Source organism: Argopecten irradians, unplaced genomic scaffold, assembly GCF_041381155.1.
Source record: "Argopecten irradians isolate NY unplaced genomic scaffold, Ai_NY scaffold_0558, whole genome shotgun sequence".
NCBI classification, from domain to species: domain Eukaryota; kingdom Metazoa; phylum Mollusca; class Bivalvia; order Pectinida; family Pectinidae; genus Argopecten; species Argopecten irradians.
The window spans coordinates 30254-40535 of NW_027188025.1; the positions used below are offsets into that span (position 1 = coordinate 30254).

The 10282-nt window shown below is 34.3% G+C and overlaps 1 long non-coding RNA gene across 1 annotated transcript; it reads left to right on the forward strand.

Moving 5' to 3' along the window:
- The first annotated feature begins 6740 nt into the window (after positions 1-6740).
- On the forward strand, positions 6741-7769 carry LOC138312998 (uncharacterized). Its single transcript, XR_011207116.1, has 2 exons — positions 6741-7193; positions 7671-7769. It is a non-coding gene; the product is annotated as an uncharacterized lncRNA (long non-coding RNA).
- Positions 7770-10282: the final 2513 nt, after the last annotated feature.

Here is a 10282-nt window from a genome sequence, read left to right on the forward strand (position 1 = left end):
TACTCTCATCATAAACCGCTTCGCGGTTTATTTAGAGTACACTCAGATTTTTTGTGTTATATTTCCATAACATAAAAAATATATTCAAGTTAATCCTTAAATAAATTAATTTCAAGTGAGGAGATCATTCTGCAGATTAAAGTAGGCCTAACGTATATACGTAACGTAACCCCGCGGGGCCCACCCATGCGCCGTCCCCAGCTAAAATATGGTCTCCCCCCCCCCCCCCCCCCCCCCCGATCCCGTCCCTCGCTAACGTAGGGTAGATTTTGCCAAATTTCAAACATTTTACAAGTCATGGAAAAAATTTACTTTCAATGTTAATGAAAATCTTAAATCTTCTGGTTCTGGAATTGTAAACAACGTAAAATCACCGAATGCTCCGTATTTTGACAGCGGAAAATGTAAACAAGTCACTCCACGCCCCTACTCGCATGACTCTTGTGGCTTAGCTTGAACGAATCGTGCATCCTTGGCTTCAATCAACACATGTCATCGGTAGAATGGAAATCACTCTACATGCAAAAATTGTTGGTTTTTAATTTCCCTCTCAATATCTATGTCTATAATCGCATCGAAAAAATTGAAACAACTACCGTCCGCCATTCTCTTATTTCGAGTTCCCGCCAATGCCGCCTCAGCGCCCCCTAAGGCAGAGGTACGCACCCCCTGCGCACCCCTATTCCATTAATCTTCTCCACGGTGAGTTTATGATGACAGTACACTGTGATATCCGTATCTTATATTGCATAACAGAGAAAAATCATGTATATTCATAGGAGTTTCTTATATTAGTCCCGTGTAATTTCAAATTTCTTGGTGACTCTTTATGTATATGAAATCATTACACCGTTGTATCAGAGGCGATGCTGCAAATGACGACGTTGTACGGAAATGTTCTTTACAAGTGAGATTGAATTGTGAAGAATTAAGACCACACATAGCATATGAGAAGGAACTATATTCAGACGTTGTAAAACATTACATATATTGAACATATTTTCGCGACTATCAACTGTCGCCGTTTCCACTTAAAAAGCAAGTTTGAAAAATGGTTTAAATTTGCGACTTTAAAAATTGAATGGAAAAACATGTAAAACAATCACGAATTTGTTTGAAAACTAAATTCGCGAAAGTAAACGCACACAAAATGTAAGTTAATGACATCATTTACAAGATGACAATGACAAAGCATAATAAATGCAAAATAAATCACATTTTGATATGTATGGTACTCTAAATAAGCCAGCCTTTAAACTATATTTAAAAAGGAGACTGATGATGCTGATAATGATGATGTAATCAAGGATAGTGGTCAAAAACCATTGTGAGTAACCTTTGCTGGCGAGTGACGATAGTTACATTTGCTTAAAAAGGTTAAATAATAAAATTCAAACATTCAAACATATGACATAATATTTCAATTTGATCCTGACATATGGCTTCATATTCACTCAAAAGTGACAATTCTGAATATGCAATCATTTAAAGTTGCGTTAATTTATATTGGAATAAACTGTATTGATCCGTGTTTGAAATACAAAGAATAGCTTCAGCCTTGCTCTCCAGAATTATAATTGGTAGGCCGAACCTGAACCCAACCACATCAGTGTAGAAATGTCCACAACTACTCAAATTACTATAAATATAGTGTTTATTATACAGAAAATCCATGATGAGTCACCATTTTTTTTTTTGGGGGGGGGGGGGTTAAGAATTTCCGTGTTAAAATATATATATACGCTTCGTCCCTCATTGTACAATCATAAGGGGAGATAACTCTGTGAAAGACAAGTGGTTACCATGGGGACACTCGTTAATGTTCCTAGCCATGTGATATATTCAAACTAATCACAGGCACATATATATGACATCACAAGTTTTGTATTCTTACATGTATCCTGGAAATATGCATGTTTATGAATAATCATGTAAAAGATAATGACACGGAATTTGTTAATATTTTAATTATGCTGCATGTTTCATAAGGAATGTAGAACAATACATTTATGCCATATTTTGCCTCGTAGTTACGTACTAACAGAATAAGCCTCACTTGATTGTCCTTTTAATTACAAGTTTCAATTTTGATTTTCGTACTTTCATCAGTATAGGTCACTTATTAGGACGCACTGGTTTAAATTATTTAGAAGATTGAGTTGTTTGGGGCCGAATGATTTAATAAGATGTCTTTGGGTTACGAGTTTGAATCTCATGAGGGGTAGATGCCAAGTACATATGTGTACTATATATGTACTGACTGCTTGTCAGTGGTTTTTCTCCATGTACTCGGACTTTTCTCTATCATCTCCTTAAATGATCCTGCAATTAATACTGATTCTGATATTTAATTTAAATAATGGCATGACATAAACGATTTTTAAATGTCATAATTATCATATAATAGTCAGAGCTGTGGTGGCCAAATGGTGAAGATGTCTCGACATATTTACCACAAGCCCTCTACCTTTGGGTTACAAGTTTGAATCCCATGTGGGGTACGTGCCAGGTACTGACTGCTGGTCAGTGGTTTTTCTCAGTGTACTCTGACTTTCCTCTATCATCTCCTTAAATGATCCTGCAATAAATACTGATTCTGATATTTAATTTAAATAATGGCATGACATAAACGATTTTTAAATGTCCTCCACCAACAAACGTGGCACGTCCTTCCATGACCTTTGCTGTTAGTAGGACGTTAAATCAATAAAAACTCATATCAATAGTCAGAGCCGCGGTGCCAAGTGGTTAAGATGTCCCGACATATAACCACAGGCCTAGCTCACCTCTGGGTCACTCTTGTAACTGGTTTTTCTTCGGGTACTCCGGCTTTCCTCCACCAACAAACCGCACATCCTTTAATGAGTAATGACCCTGGCTGATAATAGGATGCTAAACTAATAAAACCCACTCATGTATAAGTCTCCGCTAACCCTAATTTATCAAAAAGAAACTGTTTTTCTCATATAAATAAGAAAATGATAATAATAGACAATATCAATCTTGATAAACAAGAAATCTATTAGAATAGTACATACATTTCTATATTTTTTTGCTATTTTTTTATTTGTGTTTTAGCATTATTTATGCTAGAAAATATACCTAGAAAATGAACAAATAGCAAATTGCCTCCCTTCATTAAATCCCAGTGAAAAAATATTCTGCGAACATGTAAAGAATGAAGTAATTAAAAAAAAAGTTTCAAAAGCAAATAATATTTTTATTCGTACAATACCTTAACCGATATGACTTATTAATTTTTAAATATATCTGTATAATGAGATATATATATATATATATATATATATTTTTGTAGATCTATTCCAAAAAGTTATTGTTTAATAATTATAAAATATTCAGTTTGTTCAGGTTTTGGCTGGATGACCGAGACATTTTTTAGACAAACTACTGGGACCCTACCAGTAGTCGTGATTTGGGAAAAAATAATTCTTTGCATCTCATGAAACATATTATTTCCACATAAACAAAACAACACCTTGATGAAGAATTCGTCAGCAGCTCCAGACATTCGTAAATCTGGACACACAGTAGAATATGCACATAATCACGACTACTGGTTGGGTCCCAGTAGAAAACAATTTTAGAATAAATGTAAAAAAAAATCAACTAAAAGGTCTCTGAAATGCTGAAAACCGAAACTGAAGAGACTGTCGAGTGTTTGATATACAGAACATTTAATTTTTGAAAAACTGTTGATACTATGCCCCCCTCCCCCTAAGTGTACAGTAACCTTAAGGTAATGTAAAAATATTGCATATGGTAAGCTTAGGCCAACGTATCATGTACAACTGCAGTGCATATCTACATGTAACTAATAATGTTAATCATATCCATTGTCAAACTACCAGTTTTCAGGCTTCTTTAGGCCTAGTTGTCACTATATTTAGTTTACGGCTATATCCCTTGCCTGATATTGTCGCATGGACGTGTCTTTCGTTTTCGCTTTGATCTCATCACGGTACAGCTGATACTCGGTGCTATTTTTAGACTGCAATTGATCAACAAAACATGTCATCTGATAACGGGTAAGGTTTAACTACGCTACTAGTAGGTAGCAATTTAATCATACAATTAAGCAATATATGAGGAGAACATATTAAAACGGCATCTGTCTCAATAGACTGTCAGTTTACGAGTTGTTTTTAAATTCAATCTATGCAGTGTTGTCTGGCCTAACGCTTGATTCAGTCGCTGTCATGATCAGACTCGGTACATAATAAACAACATCAACCTCAAATATAAGATAGCGAATGATACTAACATCCGCCGATAGTGATCGCTTTAACAATTAAAATACATAACTATGCCTACAGTGTATATGGTATCTATACGATACGTATATGGTAAATATAGTTATGTATCAATCAAAATCAATACTATGAAATATTCCATTTTATACGGAATGCTTAAGCAGCAACCATACAAAAGGACGGAAAGATTCATTTTAAAATAATAACTTATAAAATTGAGAAGCGCAGTCATAAAGTAAAAAGTTTTTAATTCACGATTTCTTCTTTATTTTCCGATCTTTCCTAAATGTCATACACCAAAGTGGAGATTGGATTATTCCCTTTCCAATGCTGTCTTCCAATTTTTGCTGACATTTCTGTATCGATAGTTATCAACTTACCTGTATTTTACTCACTATATGGCTCTACTCTCCACACATGCAACCAGCTGTGAAGTATACAGGTACATAACACACCGCGGGAGGAGGAAGGGGTGTTAGGACACACGTGTAATTAACACATCCCATGGTGATATATGGTATCTATAATCTATATGATACGTATATGGTAAATAGAGTTATGTATCAATCAAAATCAATAGTATGAAACATATTCCATTTTACACGGAATGCTTAAGCAGCGCCCATACAAAAGGACGGAAAGATTCATTTTAAAATAATAACTTATAAAATTGAGAGAAGCGCAATCGTAAAGTAAAAAGTTTTTAATTCATGATTTCTTCTTTATTTTCCGACCGATCCTAAATGTCATACACCAAAATGGAGATTGGATTATTCCCTTTCCAATGCTGTCTTCCAATTTTTGCTGACATTTCTGCATAGATAGTTACAAACCTGAACCGTTTAACGTTCCCAGCCTAATGCAAACGTAACGCAAAAAATCCGTCCGTTAGCTAACGCTAACGATTGCTAACGATTAACGATCAACGATTAACGCAACATAACGATTTACGCAAAACGCTAAACGATCGGCAAGCATAGACCGGAAATACCATTGTTATAATCACGGAAATGGCTTGACGGTAAATAAATTACGGATCTTGACGTTCTGAAATACAAACGAAAGTATAAAAAAACGGGAGTATGTTTAGGATTAAAATTTCTGTAAACCATTTAAACATTTGCCTATGAAAACTATATGGACACGATGAGATCAAAGACGACAGCACTCAATACGAAGTTTCCACTTTACAGGTACAAAATGTACGTTTACAAAATGAATTACATGTGCAACTGTATGTATTAAGAACGAATGGTATTATTCTAAAGTGTCTCATTCACCCGATATTTTAAGAATCACAAATTATTACAACATCTCTTTACTGATAATAACACAATGAAGTCAAACACGACTGAACTCGATACGAAGTTTCCACTTTACACGTACATAAGTACGTTTACAAATTACGTGTACAACCGTATGTATTAAGAGAGAATTGTATTATTGTAAGGGTCATATTTATCCGATATTTTAAGAAATGACAAACAAATTGTTACAACAACACTTTATTGATAATATTATCGTCACAATGTCATAATTTTAGTGAAGCGATCAGGCGTATACCGGTACTTTAAATAGTACCATGGTGTCGAAATGACGAATAAACGATTTTCACACAAACACATTTAAAATGCATTACTAGTACATCAAATTTCCATCTATATGCTTGATTTCTATTATCGATATTTCATAACTCAACAATTGTAATAAGTAACATTTTATAGTGTTTCCCGCATCAATCACAAGTTTACGTTTGTTTTATTTTTCAGATTGTCGAAAGGCTCTTCCGCTTACCATGGAAAACGTATTCTCGGAATATTTTTCATAAAGGATTATATTACTAGGGTGTGCATTTATGATTATAGATATACAGTATATGTGTTCATAAAAGTTCATTGCTTACAATTGACTAGGCATCGATTTTAGGATCGCACATGTACATTTACAAATGTACGTACTACATGTACATATATGTACGCCATAGTACAGCTACTGTAATAAAGATTAAACATTTGAATTCGTGTTTCGCCATTTGCAGTTCTCTCATTATATAGTTCATGCATATAATAAAGATATAAAGAATGAAAATATTCCCCTTCCAGTTATCTATATTCAAATTAAGTCAATTATGCAAAATCATTGATGACAACAACGATGAAGATAGTGATGCAGATGCATACATGTATATACATGTACACTGAAGATTACTGTAAAATTGCATTGCGACAATTTTCTACGTATATTTGTAACCGGTGTAAGAAACAAAGTAATTTGATCACATATCACATCAAGCAACTCTGCAATTTACAGTTACAAACAAATAATTATTCATACAATGTATAAGTGTAATAAGCTAATTCATTCCAACGTAATCTATAAGAAAGCATATTGTAAACATCAAAACTTTGAAATACGACAGTACGTGAAATGTACTGTCACATTGGTTCATTCCAGTCTAGCCAACCTTCTAAGTAATGGATAATTTCCGAAAACCTGTCCATTATTAGAGAGAATGGATAGTACCGAGCCCGCAGGGCGAGGTACAATCCATTCTCTCTAATAATGGACAGTTTGAGGAATTTATCCTACTTAAAACCCATCATACCACTACTCACTACCTCGCGTACCCTGTTTGAGAAATGGGACATCCCATTTCAGGAATTGCACAGGTGTTCACTCACCTGTGACAAATAATGGACTAACAATGTTGAGATGCATGCACAGTCATTTAGTTTTACACCTTTGGAGGTACAACAGTGTTTTTGAACATGTCGGATAGTGATATTTTCCTTACTCGGCCATCATTTACATGTAGGGATGTACGCAGCTGTGATTCAGATTGTTTGCCTGTTTGAAGTGACCTATTTATTCGCACAAGGACAGGTGCATTGTCTAACTTTACATCAAATACATACAAGCAAGGTGAGTTTTCGCTACAATTTAAACATAACTGTTTTTCCTAAAAAAAATCTACCATACGCATGTTATAGATATGATAAAAAAACCCATATCTGATTGCTATGATAGCATTGCACTGGAATACAATGAAACCTGTCTAATCCGACACCACGTGGGTGTTTGGTCAGATTATTCAGGGTGTAGGAAAGTCAGATACTGTTGTATACTATTGTTGCTATTGTTGAATACGGAACAGTTACAGATAGGATAGGGAAAGCAGGTGTCAGATTAGACAGGTTTCGCTCTTAAGTATATTATGTTTAACCATAATCATCAGATTATATGTTATAAGGGTTGTGAGATATCTGATCTAAAAGACTGCATATTATCCCACCTCAGTCAAGAATCTAGAGTTCCTATTCCTCGTCAATTACAAGTTTTAAAAAGATGTAACAAATAATAATGCAAGAATCTAATTATGTTTTTTTTTTTTATTTTCAGAACAGTAACAGCTAGGAAGGGGAAGTAATAATTTCGATGGAGGAGTGAACTTAAATGTAAAATTTTGGATAGTCAAATAAACATGTTTAGTTTTCCATACAGCAGCGTTTTTTTTTCCTTTGTTCAAAATAGACTGTCCATTATTTTGGGGAATAATGGACAGGGGCCCTATAATAATGGACAGTGAGTTACATAATGGACTCCTAGGTGTCCATTATGTAATATAATGGTCATATACAACAAAGGAAACTTTACTAGCTGGGTTTTAATTGGATATTATTGCCAAAGTTTCTGGGCCAACTTTCTTGTTTTCACACCTTGGTCACACTTGGTTATACCTGAGTGACCATCAGGTAATTAATTAAATTCCTAGTTGAAAGTAGTCACTTACCTACATATAGTGTAAGATTTGAATCTACCGTTCACAGTACTGGTTTTTTTTTCTTTTTACAACTTATTGGAATAATGAAAAAGCATACTATATATATACTTGTATAACAGAAAATAACGAGAGTACCCAATAAGTAATGAATATGAATCCCCTCTTCTGTAGCGATTTTCTGCTTTTCTGAGATTGAATATACTTAATATGTAATTGGATCTTTCCAAATGAAACGTTACCATTTCTTTGTAAATTCAATTGAACTCTGGGAATACATGATATGTATTGTATGCATCAATGAGAAAACAATGCACATTAACTTCTAAATGTTTAAATAGTAAATATAATGTCTCAAAAATAGGTGTGTATATCAATTACATGTATAATGGAACTTTAATTTGACGATTGGCATAGGGCAACACCGTCAATAATTAGACAGTGATATTCTGATGGGAATTTTAGATATTCACGGGAGACATGTTGGCGAATATTGGTCAATTTCATGAGCTGATGAATTGAGTTCATCTTGAAACAAATTGAATGAAGCGAACAGCTCATGTTGAGTTTGTTTCAAGGGGAACTAAATTCATCACCCCATGAAATCGACAAAAGCAAGATTCAATCCTTATATTTCAATTCAATCGTATTTAATTAACATGTTGGAATATTTTGCATAATGATAAATGTGTCTATCTAAATCTCACTCAGACACTTTAAATGTGTGACAAGGTGTCCAATGTATAATACTGTCGTTAACCGTTTTTGTTTAACTTCGTTCTTTAAATAGTTAATATGTGGTACACAACTTTTCTGATGTAACAATATTTTTTATCAACATGAACCATGCTACATACTTGTACAATATGATAATTTATTTTATTACAAAACAACATAAACCACACTTGTATAAATCTTAACCAAATATCGACATCTAATGAATCTTTCAGTTTCTCCATATGTACCATAAAAAGTGTATCAAATTGTCTCTACTAGGATATGTTTCCCGAGGTTTACCTGTGCTGTCAGTGTTGTGATAGTAGAACTTGTGTTGTTTTAGCAAAACACATCTATTCCACCCTGGCCAACCTTTTACCCTACCTGTTTCTCACCTAAAATCCCAAAAGTTGGCTAGTACGTGAAATGTACTGTCACATTGTACGGGGCACAGGTAAGTTGGGTATAGAGTTAATCTCCCTCCCAAGAAGGTGTTAATTACAGGTGAACTCCGCCCGTGGCCAGCGACAGAGGGTCGACACAAGGTAACACCTGTCGTGACCTTTATACCTGTACAGGTAAAATACCCGTGCGCGTCACGCTGGGAATAGGAGATTTCAGAAAAGATGGCGATGACGTCACACAAAGGTACATCCGGGCGCTCAAAGGTACAACTCCGTATATCTACACATAAACATATAGGGAGCACAGCCGCTTGCGATGTTTGTTTACATTTTATTGTAATAAATAGTACGGCAAACCAATCTATTGCGTTATTTTAATTATAAAAAGGGTAAAACAATATATTTAACAAAAATATTAGATATAAACATCTGGTATTTATATATTTTACTCCGTTTATACTCCATTTTCTACCGCCACGAGAAAAAAACACGGTCGCCATTAGACCTACGTATAAACATTGACAGAAGTTACAAAATTGACAGAAACTACAAATTAAATTCCAAGTTTCCCCAAATATTATACTGACATTTTAATAAGCAATTACTGTTTTCTAAGTCTTACTTGGTAAAACACCTTACGATGTGTGATTATGACCAAATTAAAATTTGCCTTCGTAGATTACCCCAAGCGCACGGCAGCCATTACGTACAGTACTGCCGAGATCCCGAATTTCGTCATTTTTCATAGTCACAAAATTATGTATTCGAGTTAACTTATTCGTCAGAAATTTTGGAATTTAGTTTATGACATTCAAATGAGTAATTTTATAGTTACTTTTTATCATATTTTTAAACAAAACTTCGAGTATTTTAGGATTCTCGAAGCCGTGCGCAATGTGTCCTGGTCGGCATTTGTAGTAATTACGAGCTATATTCATAAATCTAAAGGTAGTCTATCTAACATGTATTCAAATTATTTAAAAGTAATATCACCTCAATTTGGGGATTCACATAACGGCACATGGAATAAAAGTGATTAAAAAATAAAATAATAACTCATGAAATTGAACGATTTCACTATTTTATTTTTCGAGATATCGGCAGCCATACTG